We start from the raw sequence: 19,803 nt of genomic DNA, 5'->3' as shown, positions 1-19,803 counted from the left end.
CCAGAGCCTTCTCTTCTCCAGGCTGAACTGCCCCAACTCTCTCAGCCTTTCTTCACAGGGGAGGTGTTCCATCCCTCTGATCATTTCTGTGGCCCTCCTCTGGACCCACTCCAACAGGTCCATGTCTTTCCTGTGCTGAGCACTCCAGAGCTGGACGCAGTACTCCAGGTGGAGTCTCACGAGAGCAGAGTAGAGGGGCAGAATCACCTCCCTTGACCTGATGGCCATGCTTTTTTTGATGCAGCCCAGGATATGGTTGGCTTTCTGGGCTGGAACCACACATTGCCAGCTCATGTCCAGTTTTTCATCCACCAGTACCCCCAAGTCTTTCTCTGCAGGGCTGCTCTCAATGCCTTCATCCCCCAGCCTGTATTGATACTGGGGGTTGCTCTGACCCAGGTACAGGACCTTGCACTTGGCCTTGTTGAACCTCATGAGGTTCACATGGGCCCACTTCTCAAGCTTGTCCAGGTCCCTCTAAATGGCATCCTGTCCCTCAGGTGTGTCAACCGCACCACTCAGCTTGGTGTCATCTGCAAACTTGCTGAGGGTGCACTTGATCCCACTGTCTATGTCATTGATGAAGATATTAAACAGTACTGGTCCCAGTACAGACCCTGAGGGACACCACTTGTCACCGATCTCCATCCAGACATTGAGCTGTTGACCACGACCCTCTCGATGCAACCATCCAGCCAATTCCTCATCCACCGAACAGTCCACCCATCAAATCCATATCTCTCCAATTTAGAGAGAAGGATGTTGTGGGGGACCATGTCAAAGACCTTATAGAAGTCCAGCTAGACGACATCCATAGCTCTTCCTTTGTCCACTGATGTAGTCACTCTATCATAGAAGGCCACTAGGTTGGTCACACAGGACTTGCCCTTGGTGAAGCCATGCTGGCTGTCTTGAATCACCTCCCTGTCCTCCATGTGGCTTAGCATAGCGTCTAGGAGGATCTGTTCCATGATCTTCCCAGGCACAGAGGCGAGGCTGACAGGTCCGTAGTTCCCAGGGTCCTCCTTTCTACTTTTTTTAAAAATGAGTGCAATGTTTCCCTTTTTCCAGTCACTGGGGACTTCACCTGACTACCATGACTTTTCAAATATCATGGAGAGTGGCTTGGCAACTACATCAGCCAGTTCCCTCAGGACTCTGGGATGCATCTCGTCAGGTCCCATAGACTTACGTATGTTCAGGTTCCTCAGGTGGTCACAAACCTGATCTTCTCTTACAGTGGGAAGGACTTTGCTCCCCCAGTCCCTGTCTTGTGGTCCATCCACTCAAGAGGTGTGGGAAGAGAGGTTTCCAGTGAAGACTGAGGCAAAAAAGTTAAGTACCTCAGCCTTTTCCTCGTCTGTTGTTACCAGTTTGCAAGTCTTGCTCATCAGGGGGGCTACGCTTTCTTTGACCTTCCTTTTCTGGCTGACATACGTGTAGAAGCCCTTCTTCTTATTCTTTGCATCCCTTGCCAAGTTCAGATCCAGCTGCACCTTGGCCTGCCTGATCCCATCTCTACACAACCGGGCAGCGTCCCTATACTCTTCCCAGGATACCTGTCCCTGCTTCCACTGCCTGTGCATTTCCTTCTTGCCTTTTAGTTTGACCAGCAGGTCTCGACTCAGCCATACTGGTCTCTTGCCGTCCTTTCCTGATTTCTTACACCTGGGGATCGAGAGCTCTTGTGCTCTATGGAAAGCGTCCTTAAAGATCTGCCAGCTCTGTTCTGCTGCCTGGTCTCTGAGGGCAGTTTCCCAGGGGGTCCTATTGACTAATTCCTTGAACAGCTGGAAGTTTGCTTTCCTAAAATTCAGGGTCCTGACTCTACTCTTCATCTGTCTCATATCCCTCAGGACTGCAAACCCCACCAGTGCATGATCACTGCAGCCCAGGCTGCTCCCAGTCTTGATGTCACCGATTAGCTCACTTGTGTTGGTGACCAACAGGTCCAGTATTGCATCCCCTCTGGTAGGGCTGTCTATTACCTGGCTTAAGAAGTTATCCTCAATGCATTCCAGGAGTCTCCTGGATTGCCTACAGCTAGCCATGCTACTTTTCCAGCAGATGTCGGGGTGGTTGAAGTCCCCCAGCAGGACAAGAGTCTGTGAGCGCGATGCCTCCTTTGCTGGAGTGAGAACACTGCGTCAATAGGCTCCCCTTGATCAGGCAGGCTGTAATAGACACCAACCACAAGGTTCCCTTTGTTGCCTCAGTCTCTAATTCTTACCCAGTCAGACATTCTGATTTGGATCAGTTCCTTCCCAAAATATTTCACCTTAATTGCATTCACATCTAATAAGGATTAAAGGAAATTACTCAAAATAATGAATTCCTGTGAAAGATTTTATTTTGGAAACCATACTCTGGTGGAAAAAAAAGAGATTTGGAAGTTTCCAACTGGTTCTAGACATAAAGAAAAAATAGAATAGAGAGAGACATCTCCATTCCTTAACTGTACAGCATCACTACAATCCAGATGCACAGGCACTGCAGTATTTATCATAAAGAAGAGCTATGACAGGATCACTCAAACTCTGTGCTGAATTTTGAGTAAGTAGTTATTAAAAAAATATTGGAATTTTACATACGTATATAAATAAATTTGTGTAAATTTGTATCCATAGACAAAATATATATAAAAATATAAGTTGGGTGTTAAATCTATTTTGTGATTACCCTCAGAAATTCACATTTTACTTAAAAAAGACCATTTCTTACCTACTTGTGAAGAAGGCATTTTTGTATTTTGTTTTATAATGTGCTGGCTTAGAAACTTGATATTGTCTCAGGAGGACACACATAATATCATGCTTCATCACTTTTTGAAATTTACCACTTCCTTGGCTCTCATAAAGCTTTTCAGAACAATGTTTTACATTTCCTCTACATGATAATTGTTTTAAATCTAATGATGTATTTAATGTTTAATGTAATTCACTGTTAGAAAAATACTTGTATTTCCAATTTAAAATATTATGTGGTAATATTTAGGAATGTATATCATAAATTGCATTTAGAGTAAATGACAATACTTAAATAGTAAATTTAATCATTTTTGTATTTATATATATTTAAATTTTAGGAAAAGATCTTTAGAGATGTTTCATGTCTGTCTGTATTTTATCTTAGTGAATAAGCAAGTTAGTTTAAAAGTACATGTTGGAATGTGTTTAGATTCCGTTTCAGTGCAACTGTACATTTCAGAAGAAACTGCTCCTGAGGTGATGCGGGATAGGTTACGTTGCTAATCTCACAGCTGTCTCTCTAGCTATCAGTACTCGTAAATCACACCATCTGTAGTAAGAAGAGTAAGTTGGAGAGGTTAGAAATCCAGAGAAAACTGTGACAGAGGTGATAGATTATATGAAATGACTACAATCTGAAGATTTTGTATGAAAGCGAATGTCTTGCATTTGAAATACATCCCTGCGTTTGTTGCCCTTAGGGGATATGTACCATATGCTAGATACATAGAGTATTTTTGAATTATTATCTGATAATTTTATAAACTCATAATAGAAAATTATGTGATGAAAGTTCTCCTAAATCTCATAGATCACATTCTTAAATATGTTCACACTTATAGGAAAAGATTGTTTGGTGTATTTTTAAAATCCAAGTTCATCAACAAGAGGGAAAGAATCCGAATACCCTATGTGGTAACACATGGTTACAAATGATTTTATACTTGGCTAGAAGAACTCACAGCTGATCTCAGCCACTGAATAAACTGTGAGTTCCATTCCTTGAACATCCTATGAAGCTATAAAAAGTGATTCTGTATGCATCTATTGCACATTAAAGGTGTGTGATCCAGCACTATATTTACAAAATAAAACCCAAGAAATAGCTCGAAAATTCTCATCTTCTGAAAACACTAGAAAATAAGTTTTTGCTTTTTCTCATACAAGATATAGTGATCAAGCTATATGTGTAGCTGGCTGAATAATTTACAGTGATCTGTCTTAATTTCATCATTAATGTCCACAGCATGTTTAAGAGGTTCGGATTATCCTGCATGCACTAATTATTCAAAATAATTTTTAAAGTATTTGTGCAAATAATTCTTGATTTGTATCTCATTTACATTTATCTTCAAAATACTGAGCTTTCATTCTGGACTGGACTGCAATTGTCCTGAGTCAACATATGTAAACAGTTTCTCACCCTTCATTGAATTTAAGAAGGACATAGAATATTATCAGGCTTCTATGCATATATCACTAATTTTATTAAAATGAGAAATCAGTTTTCATGGCTGTTATGTAAAATCTTAAAAAATTATGTAGTTCAAGCAACTGTATAAAATTAAGAATATTAATATAAATTTTGCAGTGTTTGCCCAATTATAGAAATGTACGTATGAATGACCTACAGAAAAATTCAGCTGCATGTATGGTATGGAATTCAACTTAATCATCTCTGTGGAATAGATGATAGGGACTTTTTTTTGTATTTTTAAAATTTTGTTCTATAATTTGTTCTTAACGCTGTACCTTGCTAATGTATAACCTACCCATTAGGTTGAAATAGTACACTGCGCCAGTTTCTTCTTTGATTGAGGCCTATGATGTATATTCAAGCTGCCAGGAAAAGCAAAAATTAAAACAAAAAAAATATATGAGACAGATTGAGACATTGCAATGTTTTGGGATACAGTATAAATTCTGTAAAACTGTCTTTAAAAATCTTAGTTTTAATTAACATTGGATTCAGTTCCGCATTTGCTGAACTGAAATATTTTGATGAATCTGATCATTTAAGTGCACACACATCATGGAGGAAAAGGATTTTTTCTTGCAAATGATTTTTTATTGTAAAACTTCCAGCAAAAGGAAACATTGCTAACATAAATATATGTCTCAATTTGTAGATGGAACTTTTCTACCTTCAAAATCAGAGCTGTAGTTATTAGATATACTTTTCAGTTTACTTACATATGTGGTTATCTAGCAGTCTCTTTTTGGTGTCTTGTCTTCCAATTTTCTTTCTTTCTCTGTAAAAGACAAACATTTGTTACTGGTTTACAAAGGATTTCCTTGACGTGCCACTGTACAGAAAGACATTTCAACATCAGCTATGAAATGGAGACAGGGATATCAGATATTTAGTAGCTAAAATGCAAGACATGAAGAAAATAAAACAGTAGAATATTAGAGCTCTAGCATATATTGGTCTGTGTACTTGTTGTTATTTATTACTTGTATTGTGATATTCAAGTACTGCAGTACTTGAACTACTGTCTCTGTTTCTTGTATTGGCAAAATAAATAAATAAATAAAAGCTTGATCAAGCTCATTCAAAACTACCGCTGATCTCAGAGTTCTGTGTGTAAGTGGTGGCTGAAAAGAATGCTTCAAAAATATAACATTTTGTGCTGAAATAAAATTCTTTTAATAATCCCTACTGTTGGATCCTGTGATACCATCTTTCAGCTGTCTCTAATTCAGAAAGGACAATTTAAACCATCACAGAGTACTTTAAAATACTCTTTGTAGTCAGTTTAATAATGAGAAGTTAGTCTTCAAATATGTGTTAGTCAAAAGAAAAACAGATGTTGAAAATCAGTGACTCATTTTTTGGTTCAAAACTTGTAATTTTACAGTAATTTGTATCACATGAAATGGCCTCTTCCACTGGGTATTGCTGGGGTGAATAGGAAGGTTTAACTAAGAGGTAGCAGTTCTTCCTTTCCACTTTTTTGAAAGGGAATAAATTAGCTCACATTAATGCAACCATTATATTTAGTGTCATTTTAACAACAAAACAGAATTTTAAATTTAGAAGGATTACTTGTCAATAATAGTCATCAGCTGCTGAAAGATTGGGTGCGGTTTCTAGTGTTAAGACACCTAGCTAGCTGACTAAATCTAAGGGTATTCTTTGTAAAAAATGTAGCCATTATATCCTGGGAAAAATCTTTGAGACTGCCTATGTTGTTTAGTAGCTTGAATTGCACTTGATTTCAGTGTGACTAAGCTCTTCTGAGAATTTTGGGTTTGGTGTGGAGACCAAGACATATAGGGTACATGGAACACTGCACAGAGCCTCAGTGCTATAAGGAGCTGCTGCTGGAAGCAGTGTAGCTGCAGCAATGGACTGCAGCCTTATTGCAGATGAATTTCCCTCTCTTAAGAGGCAACACTAATTAGCCTCTCAAAACACTGAGAAATGAAAGCTGGTGACCATAGAGAGCATGCACTCTGCCACATAGATATACCAGCTCTCAGAGAGCTGACTTTGGAATGCTTGAACACAGCAGTCTATTATATCATGTAGACATGCCCTGAGTAATTCAGTGAATAATGACCGAAATTAGTATTTTATATTCTTCAGAGTTTTTATGGTGTTTTATTTTTATACCTGTAGTTTTTAGAAGTACTTACTTTGGGTTCATCCGTTTAATGGCCACATCAAAATGCCCTCCTAACTTAGTAGAAAGGAAAGTAGAAAAAACCTGAGCACGTTTTTGTGGTAGTTTTGTACAGGTAGTGCAAATGCCTCAATTTTTTCTTTTAGAAGTTAATGATCACAGAGTAAGTGTTCTACAACATAACCCTGTTATTAATGAAGCCATGAAATTCTTGAATGAAAAGAACAATAGAAGAGTTAATCAGGGATAGTATTATTTCTCTAGTTATGAAAATGTCCTTGTATTTTGTAAATATTTCACAGAGTTCTGTTCTGTGTTCAGAGGCTGAAATTTCTTATATGTTTAAATTTCATGCATATGAAAAGTGGATGAATACTTATTATTTATACCACTGCGGGGTTGCTCCAACATTTAGAGTAAATACTGGTAGTGCCATCGCTCAGGTATTATAACTGAAACATTTAACTGTAAGTAAAGCAATATCAAAAGGCTAATGACATCATGTAGCAGCTGTGTTGCTTTCTGATTGAAATACTTCAGGTATTTCTAAAGCAATGGCGTTAAATATTTCTAGTCAAAAATCATTTATATGTGTTCTTCTAGGCTTCTGAGCTATACATACCCAATTATTTTTTCAACTAAGACAAAAATAATACTATGAATTTTTCATACAATCTACAGTAGCACAAAGATGAATACAGAATGTATTTGCAGTTGTTTGTTCGTATGGGAATTGTTTTTCAGAAAGCGCTGGGGAATATGAAGAAAGAATGATTCTACATGTACAATTCAAAATAGTCATTTGGAGTTTTACATAAAATGACTTGTTCTCTAGAAATGACTCAATAGGATATTTCAGGTGTACTTTTAATTATTATTTCTTTTATAGTCTACATGTAATTACTCCCACAGAGATGGCACTAACTAAACACTCTTCCTCTCTAAAACCAGTGCATATTTTCCCAGCTGGAGATTAATGCATATTAGTATACTTTACTGATATTTTGCCATTGGAAAAACATCTATTTATCTAAATTAGTATCACCAGCATATTGATTCCTTAGCTTGGAGCATTTGTAGTCCCATGCAGTTGTGGAGCATGAGAAATTACAACACTAAAACCTCAGTGAGAACCCTCACTATCTTCAGGTTTCTGTTTTTAAGAGTAGCCATAAACCATTTTAAAACTAACTCTTGATATATCTGTTAGGCCTTGCATAACGTTATAAACATTTCAGATTATTAGACCCAACAGTTAAAATTAACACAGGCATTTAACTCTGAAAATTATTTGAAGAATTCATTCTTTTGTCTCCATACTATCTGAAGTCCAGAAAAAAAACCAACAGTGAGCTACCAGAGATGCAGCAGACTAGAGACTCTGGAATTCCACCTCACATTTTATGAACACGTACAGAGAGGAAATATTGAAGCTCAGATAATATATAATCAGTAATTGAGTATAGTCCTGACTGTTTCCTTGACTGTTACATGGTCACTAGACGAGGGTAATGGTCTGACTTTACCCAGGCATACTTTCATAGGCAAATAAGTCTCAGCAGTTATCAATACTCTCATACTACCTAGCTAACGATGGAAAGCATCTGTTTTCCTGGACCAGTGGTCAAACTAATCAGAAGGAGAAAAAAAAAAAAAAACACCAACACTCTTAATTTCTCTTAAAATGGAAGTTTAAGGGATTTAATTTCTGTAGAAACGAATGACTGAACCTGATAGTCCTGAAGTCTTTCTCTCTGTTTCTAAGCCAAACATTAATTATTGTATGGTGTTATATATTTTCCCCAGGAGTTTATCGTACCATCTTGTAAGGTAAATAAAAATTTATTAAGGGTAGGATTTTGGTTCCGTTGCTACATCTCATGTCAAATCAGTTTCCTAATGTTCTTTAGAACTGCTCTCTGTTTTCTGCTAAGTAGTATAAAACTATTAATATTTGACAAGATTGTTATATGAAAGTGGAGCATTAAGTTGGAAGATGGCAAATTTACTTATGTTAAATTGATTTAAAATAAATATAGCAAAGAATTAAAACACACTGTTCCTTTCTATGATAGTGTGCAGTCCTGCTTGCGTAGAATGCTGTGAATGTGGGAGATGGGGTGACTTTGGCAGTTAGGCATACTGTTGCCTTTTGTTTTCAGTAGGTTTTTAGGCACAACTGGGAGTATTGTTAAACTAATGAATAGGCATGTTTTTATATTCCTTATTTTTTATTGTTTTGGTAAAATACAGTTGAGCACATATTCTTTTTGACCAGCAACAAAGTAATATTATAAAGTGAAACAACAGGCCAGTAGACACTAAATCACTGATACATTTCAGTATCCTGGAATACATAAAGGCCATGTCATGAGTCTACAAATACTTATTAGTGTGAAATAAGATAGTGAACTGTGGGAGAGCACAACTACCCCAACTGCTATACCCAGCTAGCATGGAAACTGGAGAGAGAATTCATTCCTGCTGAAAAAGACCCAGCAATCTATTGAGATTGTAAATTTGGTTTTAAATTACTCCTCCTAAGAAAACTTGAAATTTCGATTCCAGATCCCATAATAAGAACTGGACTGGGGAAACAGGACAGCATATTGGAGAGATTCATAATCATAGGCTCTGATTCCAGTAGTTCAGAGTAAGGAAGAGTTTTTCTGACTTTATGTGGCTTTAGAGGTTTAGTATGATGAGGTGAAGAGGGAAAATGAGCAAAGAATAGAGTTTGACAACAGTTTGATGCTGCCATTTTGGAATAAGTAAAACATTCTAGATTTCTGTAGTTCATAGAGATTAATTACTAGCACAGTTTGTTTACCTTTTTATTGTATAAAATTTTAGGTTGCCATAGTTGCTTAGGTAAAGTAAAATTAGAAAATATGGACAGTCTACAGAAGGTTTCTTAGGATGCTAGTCTCTCCTCTTTGGTGCCATTTTTTCCTAATTGCCCTTCCATGATTTATGAAGCTGGAAAAATGGGAATGTAATCTGCTAGTGTAAAGTATTTACTCACTGGAACAAAGAAGAAACTACGTACTAGTTGGATTTAAAATTACCTTGGTTTTGGTCTGCTCTTGGGGTAGAATGGCACACATTACTTCTTACACAATCAACTTCATGAAAATCACTTGAAAATTTCAGGATCTAGGTAAATTTCAGGAAGTAGTAAGGGAAAAAAATTGGGACTGAGTGAAGAGAACAAATGTAAAAAGAGGTATGCTGTTAGCTGTAAAGAGCAGAGTGTGATATTCAGAAAAAGAGCAATTGATATCCCGATCTAAATCAGCCTCTTGAAGGGATTTAACCCCTAATATAGAAGCATCCATCATGCCTAATAGTGTAAAGAGAAATCATGCCTAAAATTGTATGTCTGGTGCCTTTGAAAATGAGTCTTTTTAGAGTGTCTTTAAATATATTCTTTCTGCTGTCTTCTCCTGTCCTAAGAAAGCTAAATAGCATAGATCTGGACAGGATCACAAAATGATCAGCTTCTGCTATCCCAGGAAATGACATTATATAAATGGATCTCACTGGTCAGGATTTGCTTCCAGTATTCAGAATGAATTAACATTCCAGAACAACTCAGTTTTGATGGTTAGAACTTTTCCTCTGGGTCTCCACCTTTGCTATTGATTGCCAGTTATACGCATTTATTCTCATGTCTTAGGCTTAAACTTTCTTCAACAGCTTTTGTTTACCACTATGGATAGTAATCATATTCATTCTCAGATTTCTTTTGGGAAGGCTAAACAAATTAAACATTTTCAGCCTTTTCTAGTTCATAAACCCAGTACTTAATGCATACATTCTAGTTGTTTAGTTCATAAGTGCATGACTCTGAATTTTGCATTTTTAACTTTAATTTCATTTTGTTATGTTCTGTTAATGTAGTTGACAAAGTCATAAAGCTCTTTCTGTAAGATCTCCCACTCCTTTTGTGTGTTGAAAATAATGAAATCGTGTCAGCAACTGGTACGCTGCATTTTACCTGACTCATTAAGGTATTACGTAAGATCCACCTCATTGAAAGAGCTCCACTAGAAATCTTCCTTGAGACTCTAGCCAGATTCTCCTCTATATCATAATTCTTCTCCACACTCCAATCTTCATCTTAACTTCCTGTGAAGCCAATATGAAATGCTTTAACAAGATCCAGATAAATCAAATCTATCACATTTCTGTTTTTTTTAAAAAAAACTATTGAGCTTACTTAAAAGCTATCAGATTGCCATCACATAGTCTATGAAAATCTCTTTTTTTTTCCTTTTACCATGTCTTTAAATCTTCTTTGCTTCAATATTTGCTCAGGTATGTTTATTCCATAGTTTCATCCTAATACCGTAAATAAAATTATAGCAGATTTCTTAATATGTTACAGTTATGGAGGTACATACTACTGAATTACTGTTCACACAAGTAGCTTATAAACTTTTTTGTTTCATGATCCCTACTACATATGCTCAGTTTAGAAAAACAAAAATAAGTACTGTAGTTTATAATAATAAAGAATGATAAATGGTACTTAGATTTAATATGCTTTATTTAGAAAGTTATTTCAGGTTTTGTACAATTTCTCGAATGAAAAGTATTTTGAAGGAGTGGAATTTGGAAAAAACAAGATGCAAATCACAGGAATGTGTGGCAGGAAGATGAGCTGAGGTTCTGAGGCTAGTCCCCACACTTGCTGCTACCTATGCAATGCACGCTGAGTCCAAAAGGCTCTATAGAATGTCCACTCTGTATGCTTCCATTCATCACAGAACTCTTTCCAACCTTTACAAGGAAAGTTTTGACTAAAAGCCTCACTCTATATGATGGGTTTTTTCCAATTATCACATAGAGCACAACATGGAGTTATGACAGGCATATTACAGTTATAATGTCAATAAATTATACTTGGTGCCATAAAATTGAGCATGTGCATACCTAAAACAAAATGCCAAACTGAAATGAAAACAAAATGAATGCCAAAACAATGCCAGTGAGCATCTCTACCGTATGTGAACCTGAGCAAGTTATTTTATGGAAATATTATCAAAAATAAAATAATTATTGAAAATACTGAGAAGCAAATCTCAGTAAAGATGAAGAACAGTTTAATATTGTCATCTTGAATCTTTTTTTCATACACTAGAGATGATATTGCTGAATTCAAAAATACATGGGAACAAACCACCCCAATTGGTACATTGAAAGTCATTTAAATTGTGAGAGCATTCTTCATTAATACATGAATATAGCAAATAAATGGTTTGGTGAAATGGCAAGTGCATTCTCAGTGGAACATAAACTCATGGTAACCCATTCAGTGTGTTTAGATATAGACAAAATTCATATGTGACAGTAAAAGCTGTAGGGCAAGCTGTATTTACCATGTGCTATGATCAATTTCAACTTGTGCTTGTAACTAATCCACCCATACTGCAGCCAGTCTAACATTCATAGTGTCTAAGCAGCTTATTTACAGTAAAAGCTGTTCTATCATCCCAAGCCCCTAAACAATATAATGGAATTACAGAGTTTTGATGACCAGATACAAAGACATAGTTCTGCTTTGCATTTACTTCGTAGGTACAACTTAATATTGATTTTTAAAAAACAGAAGTTCTCTTTCACTCAAAAATTGTGCATTAAAAGGTCAGGAATTTTTTTGAAGATGTTGGTTTGAGATTAAAAGAAATATCCTGAGAGAGAAAAGAAACAATTTTTAAGAAGCCTAATTGCACAGGAGATAATATTATCAATACATATCCTATGCATCTAGTAGATGAGTTTAAAAGATCTAATGTATTAAACTTCCCATGCTTTAAAAAAAAGAAAGTGTATAAGTGCCATTGATGCACTATACAGCAACTTCAAGGTTAGCACATAAGAATTTTTTTCTTTGTTGATTCTCTGGGGCTAATATGTTTTTATGAGGAAGTTTCTAAAGATCTGGCATTTGCTTAAATTAATGACCCTCGGATTTCAAGAAATGAGGATAGTTACAGTGTAGTAACTCCAGGTAATGTATGAAAATACTGGGGTTTAGGAACTGAGGTCCAACTTCTGTAAAATTAGAAATTACACTGAGCCACTTTAAAAAATGGTATCCGTAAAAGCACTGTATAAGCTATCCATTTTATTTATTAATTGAAAATAGGAACTTCACATAATTTTGAATTCGAATGTAAAATATTACATGCTTTAATTTACCACATACAGCAATTCTTTACGCTAATGTATCTTTGAATACAAATATTAGCATTGCAGTATAAAATGTGATCACTTTAAGAGGTGTTTCGTTTTCTCTAAATTTCCTCCAGACTTAATTCAGTCTGCAAAGATATTTCGGAATTCAATATTTTTATTGTGGTCCTATTTACGTGAACATGTCACATCGCATTCTAACAGTATGCAATAATCAACAACATAAAGTTCTTTCCCGGTATAAAGTGTTTGCTTGTCATAACTATGTCAGTTTCCTGTTCTGTTCTTCAGCACCGAATTTGACAGATACACTCTGTGCTATCAGTGGCTTACTCTGAAATGTATAAAGGGGAAGCTGCCAGTGCAGTTTGCTTCAAAGAACTTCTAAATTGACTGCAAAAATAGCAGATTATACCCAGGGAATAAGATACCACAATCATGAACTTACTTTAAGAAAAGCACTGGTTATTAATATATTTTAAAGAGAACAAATATAAAAATATATTTGATGTATCTGTATATTCCTTCTCTATAAGTTTTTTTCCCATTTCGCCATATTTTGAATATGAGAATGAATAGCAGCGTGGAGACTCAATGTGTGAGAATCTTTCACAATTGATTTTTACCATTTAAAGAACATCTATATCAAAAGGGTAGATTTCAGCTTCCGTGTAAGATGCCTGCCTGAGTTAATTGGGCCTTGTACAGACAAACCCTTGAAAATTCTGCAGGTAAAATGGAGTGGGTCCATTCTTACCCCATTCTCAATCTCTTAGGTACAGTACAGCTGCTCTGTGCTCTTTGTTTTTCTTCACCCTTTTTGAAGGTTTTCTGTCTCACCAGATTGACAACAGTTTAAATATAATATATAATCCTATCATCAAACATTATTAAGAGCTGAAAATGATTTGTTAGCAAAGTAGATTTTCTTCTCTTCTTCCTGACAAATGAAGCAGAGACTTATCTGTCAGGCTACTCTGCTTTCATATCCAAAGAGTACCATTCACGTCACTGAAGTGATACAGAGTGCTTTTGCTTGAACAGAAGTGTTAGTTGTTGTCAAAGCTCTTTAAGGGTCTGATAGCTGTTAGCTTTCAGAAACAGCACAGAATGAGACTTAATAATGTAGAATACATGGATTTTTGCAAAACATGGAGCAAAGAAATTTAGGAATAAGAAGAATTAGGGGCCACACAGCTCCTACACAAGTGATACAGAAGGGGTATTAATGAGAGAATAGCAACCCAAAGAAAGCAGCAAATACATCAAGATATTATGGAAATTAATTACTTTGGCGAGTTACTTTGATGAATTTTTCTGCTAAGTGTTATCAATTCCTTTCTTTACTTTTGTGGCGAAAAGGGCATCAGAATTTCTGCACTCTATAATATGCACCTGCTTATGATGGTATGCTTGCTTAATAGAACCTCTAAAAAAATCATCAGAAAGATTTCACTCAAACTTTTACTTCATATCATTAATAATTACTTTCCATGTTGTAATTTTATATACAGACAGAATTGCCAGAAAAGAAATATTTTTTTCCTTTCCTACTCTAAACTTCTTTCTAAGACCTTCAGCCTAATAGCTAGATTAAGTGCACAATAATTAAACCAGTGTCTACTTCACTGATTATCTTTTTTCCTCATTATCATCTTCTAATATCTCATTCAAAATATATGGTAAGTGAAATTTTCAAGTACTTCAGATAATTTCTAATATTTAATATTATTGGGGAGAGGGTCATATTGCCTACATCCATGGGGGAGAGAAAAAGCAATGTGAAATAGTTCTTGAAACTTTTTTTGAGTTATTTTGTGATTACTACCTCATATGGAACATTAAAATCAGTACTGATGTGAGGAATTGAACCTGTTTACAAGGTTAAGCTTATATTTTTAATATTTTTAATTGAATCTATACAGCTTGTCATTTGATAGCAAACTTCGCTAGGGAGTTCCTCCCTCAGTCCCCCCATGGTTCTGTTTTAATCTCTGCTTTAAATCTATCGTATAAAGTTATGTTTTGTTGTAATTACAGAATATATGATCTAACAGTATAGTGAAAAAGCCATGAATCTGTATTAATCTAAATAATCAAGACACAGGAATAATAAGGAGGAGCATTCCAGTCTCCAAAAATTTAAAATTCTGATGTACGCTAACTTTGTACAGTATATGGAAAATTGTATCTTAGGAAATGGAAATTAAGCTATTTTGGAAAACAGAGCGAGCAGCTGAAATAGTCTGCCTTGCTCTTATACTTCTTTTTGAACTCATAATTTGGGTTTACATTCACTTACTCCCTCTTCTGCCATCTTCTGAAATAGCAGTACCTCATATCAAATTATCAAGGCAATATCTGCCAACAGTTTTGTCTCCAGAACGTTAAACTACTGGATCAAAACTGTATCTTGGAGAGTTTTACTATGGGTATCTTAATTTTCTACCGAAGTTAGATATTCGTTTTATGGCATATAAGAGGTAGGTGTTTATAAGCAGCATCTTTTGAAGGAATAAATTACTTGCATTAACTTCTTATGTGACTGTCCTGATTTCAGCTGCGATAGAGTTAATTTTCTTCTTAGTAGTTGGTACAGTGCTGCATTTTGGGTTTAGTGTGAGAATGATGTTGATAACACGCTGATGGTTTAGTTGTTGCTAAGTAGCACTTATCCTAAGTTAAGGACTTTTCAGTTTCCCATGCTCTGCCAGCAAGCAGGTGTGCAAGAAGCTGGGAGGGAGCAGAGCCGGGGCAGCTGACCTGAACTAGCCAAAGGGGTATTCCATACCATAGAATGTCATGCTCAGTATATAAACAGGGGGGAGTTGGCCGGGAGGGGTGGATCACTGCTTGGGCATCGGTCAGCGGGTGGTGAGCAATTGCTTGTGCATCACTGTTTTTTTTCCCCTTGAGTTTTATTTCTTTTTTTTTTTCATTCTTTTTTTCTCCTTTTTTAGTTATATTTCTTTTCATTACTATTATTATTATTATATTTCATTATTATTGTTGTTAGTATTATATTTTACTTCAGTTATTACACTGTTCTTATCTCAACCCACGAGTTTTACCTTTTTTTCCCCGATTCTCCTCTCCTTCCCACTGGGAGCAGGGAGGAGTGAGGGAGCAGCTGCGTGGTGCTGAGTTGCTGACTGGGGTTAAACCACGACAGTGACAATAGTATAAAAACAGGGTTTTTTTTCCTCCACTAAAAAAAGTGTCTGAGATCATCAAGATATGTAAGAACGTACAATACAACTGTATAACATCACTGTCATGGTATCAGCATATGAGTGGAAACAAACTTTGGATAATTTTGAATTTATCACAGCTCTTAAAATAATTTTAGCTTGGAGGGGAGAGGGGAATTAATATGAATTTATTCTGTTGTAAATGTGTTCCCAAATGTTATAAAAATGATTTCAGCTGCTGCTTCTTAGGAAAAAGAAATCAATAAAGGAAGTCAGACATAACAAATGAGAATTTCAGGCCCAGTGACAGTAGACAGAGACCTGGGTGCCTTATATCCACACACCTTTCAATCAAGTAATATGTGTACTGCAGTGGAATAAACTGAAGACGCTCTGGCAGCCAAGTAGACTTTGATCACTTCTGTTCATAGATGTGACTCATATTTCAGTAGCCTCTTTTTTTCTAAGCTACTGATCTTCCCTAAACTTTACAGTGAGTGCTCAGTGAACTTAAAGAAACCTTTACTCATTCTGCAAACAGGCATTAAATACTCATGCTGGGCCACACTGGTTTTTTCTTAAAATATAAGATACAGTCTCTTTGTTACATTTTTTTTGTCCCATGTCCTTTATGTTCTACAGAGCAAATTCTGGTGAAAGGTGAGTTACTTTTTATAATCACAGTGCTTTCATTAATTCAGTTTTATAGCAGAAGTGAAGTTTGAAAATACTAATTTGCCTACGTTTGTTTTATGCTATGGTTTTTGTTGATTCATGTTTTTCGTTGATTATGCCTATGGTTTTTGTTGATTTCATGGCACATTAAGATACTGTACACAATTAAAAATAAAGATGATAAATACGCTTTCATAAATTGCCCTAGTATGTCTGAAGGGAAGGCTAAGAAGAGTTCACTTTTTCCCCAATAAGGATACAGGGGTACAGAAAGCATAGTAGGGACTGCCTTATTCTTTTGGTTGTTTGTAATGGTAGACTGCACCCAGGTAAACAACACACTGGTAGAAACATATGTCGTAGCCTTTGGTCCTGCTGCTCTTGTGCCAATATGGTGTCTTGCTGGATCTAAGATACGATCATTATTTGTTATGAGTTTTGTTCAACTTAGGGCATAATGGGTGGGCTCTGTGCAGTCTGTGAAAGTTGTATGTGCACAATATAAGAGTGAAGCTGTATGTTGCATGTTCTGGGTGTGAGATGAAGACGTGGGAATCTGAGCATTTAAAGCCTGCTGAGGTAATGCGAGACAACTGCAGAAAATAGAGAGGGCCGAACTTGATGCACTGTTCTCTATATTGCCTGTTCAGCATGACCTCTGGAATGGGCTGTGCTCTATGCTGCACAAGTTTTTACTTAAAAAAAAAAAAAAAACAACAACAAAAAACCACAAAAAACCCAAAAAAAACCACCTAGGAAGTTTGCTCCTGCTAAATCTACTTTGACATTGCCTTTTCCAGTGGAGCTAACTGGATCCTTTTTCTACACCTCTACCAGTCAGAACAATTGTTGACCCATGCAGAATACAGACTGTGCTTTCCCCCCCAAGGATGAAAAGCGGCTATGTTAGCTATGTTGTCTCAGGTCTCCCAGATGCATCACAACTATCAGAAGCAGAGTGCTACCCAGAAGTTGTGGGAGTAGTGCTGCCTTGCTGCACTTTTCTTTTTTTAATGCTACAAGAATCATAAATAACTTTCTTTAAAACATCTCAATATCCAGTCTCTCTAGGGAAAAACCCTAAAAAAAATACATTTCATATGGTCACTTATAGCCAGAAGTACCAGTTTAAAAACACAGCATGGAAAAAAACAGGTGAAAATTGAAGCTTTTTGCTTTCAATTGAGAGGGATACTGAAAGTCACCCTAAAAGAGATATTCAAAAACATTGGGTTTAGATTTTGAGCTCTCTAGGAAGTCACCTTAGAGATGACTTTCTGAAACACTGTCTTGTCTTCTACTGCCTTTTAGTTAATGTTGTGTAATAATCCCTGGAATTCAAATCCAAAGAGATAGTTTTTCATTCCTTTTATACTAATTTGAAATTATTCATTATATCAGCACTTGCTTTTTTCTTGGCAACATCAAAAATACCTATTAGAAGTAATCATTACAATGTTTTACAGCAAGAGTGATCGCAGAAAATTAGCATTCTGTGCATTCAAAAGATTCAAAAGATTTTGCAACGTTGTGAATATTTACAATGGTTTGGATGAACGAAAGAGGCTTGCCAAGAAAATACAAATTCTTCAATAAATATATTCTTTAATTTTTTAGGGGATATATAAATAATGATTTTGAGAAATGAAGAATACTTTCTGCTTTGTGCATTTTTTAATAGTATACTCCTCTTTGCTGTTTCAGTAATTAAGTCTTATGACATTCCAGAAAGCATAAATCCTGCTGAGATGTTTAAGTTTGGAGCAACCTCTTGATGTACAAACAAAATAATAAAAAAAAAAAAAAAAGACATTTACCCAGGATCTTAACAAGCTGTTTTGCTTTTACCTTTGAAACAAAATTGAATGATAAAGCAATATGGCCTACTGAAACTGTTCTAGCCTCATTGTTAACTAGAACCATCTTTTGAAATTCATTGCCTTCAATTACATTTTTTAAAGAATTTTAATTATGTGTCTGAAAAGAATAAAGATGCTTCAGGCTCTGTTTGTTTATCGTGGAAGGCCTAAAAAAATGAGGACAGAGCTTCCCAGCTCATGCAGGGGTTGCAGAGAGAGAGAGATGACTTTTAATTCGACAAGTTCAGAGAGATTTCTTAGTTTGACGCGCACAGCAGGGGGTCTTTGAGTGTCTGGCAATACTTCAGCATTCTGAGCTTTGAAAGTCTTTCCCTGCAGCAGAAATTGTATCAAAAGCCAATGATAATATTCCCTGCAAGGTAAAGGACCCTATTGAAGATTTCTAGAGCTGTTTATTTATTCATCACAGTTTTTTCTTTTAGGACGTATCAGGCGTATAGGTGATAATTCACACAAATGCTAGGAAAATTAAATAAATAAATAAATAAATAGGAATCCCTCATTAATCCTTCACCTTTCCCTTAAGTTTTCCGTAGGCCACATTCACCTATAAAATTTCCTGTCATTCCCTGCCATGTATTCTGCATACAATCTTCACTTCAAATCTCAGCTTTTCCTTATTTTTAACAGAATTGTCATTTCTGTCTGCCTTCTACCACCAGCTGAGTACATAAGACGTTTATGGCCATTTCCTTCCACTAAACCCTCAAAGTGATTGATTAATTTTACAGAAGGATATTCAATTTCTTAGGGGTCTTTTTAAATCTTATTTTTAAAGTAGATTTGAGATAAATGTTTCAAAGCCAAGATTAAAGCGTTATTTATATTCCAGAGATCAGAGTTTTAATGTTTTGGCATTACTTTTATTTGAAAAGTATACCCATATGTTTTTCTTTCTGTTTTTGTTTTGTTTTGTTTCTGCAGCAGAGCTGGGACTGTGAGACTACGGCAACCTTTCCCTTGTGTAATGTCAATGTCGGCTATCACTTTGGCAGAATCAGCCAGCTCAGTGAAGACAGAAAAATCCTCCTTCCCTCCTGTTTTTTCATCTGCTGGTGGCATTCAAAGTGACCTTCCCTTATAAATATTGGTGAGTGACCACATGGGGAAAGCAGTTCCTTGGTGGAAAGAAACTTGTTTCAAAAAGCTCTGTTGACCTGAGGAGTTTCTATTTTTTTCAAAGTATTAAAAAAACCCACATATGCAGGTGTTTGTTTTTTTCTTTTTAATAATAACTTGAGGTATTTAACAACACTTATTTCTCTAGACTTAAAAGCATTTCTAGAACACTAGCATGTCGTACCTATTCAAACTATATGAAACAATCTTTCAAAATACTGTTTTAGAGAAAGAAATACTTCCTGACAGCAAACAAGAATCTCTCCTCTCTTCCTGTTACTTTCTGTTGGCTAAATGGTCTGGAATGCTATAAATTTATCATAACACCCCAAATATGGCAAGATGAAACTTTCCCAAGTGT

The 19,803-nt window shown here is 35.9% G+C and overlaps 1 long non-coding RNA gene across 1 annotated transcript in view; it reads left to right on the top strand.

Moving 5' to 3' along the window:
• LOC127016303 (uncharacterized) overlaps nucleotides 1–19,480 on the top strand; it is a 212,296-nt gene extending 192,816 nt beyond the window's left edge. Inside the window, exon 3 of the long non-coding RNA XR_007766471.1 lies at nucleotides 19,248–19,480. This is a non-coding gene — a long non-coding RNA (uncharacterized LOC127016303). The remainder of the gene's footprint in view (nucleotides 1–19,247) is intronic.
• Nucleotides 19,481–19,803: the final 323 nt, after the last annotated feature.

Source organism: Gymnogyps californianus, chromosome 4, assembly GCF_018139145.2.
Source record: "Gymnogyps californianus isolate 813 chromosome 4, ASM1813914v2, whole genome shotgun sequence".
Taxonomy (NCBI): Eukaryota; Metazoa; Chordata; class Aves; order Accipitriformes; family Cathartidae; genus Gymnogyps; species Gymnogyps californianus.
This window is presented reverse-complemented; position numbering and strand designations above follow the sequence as displayed.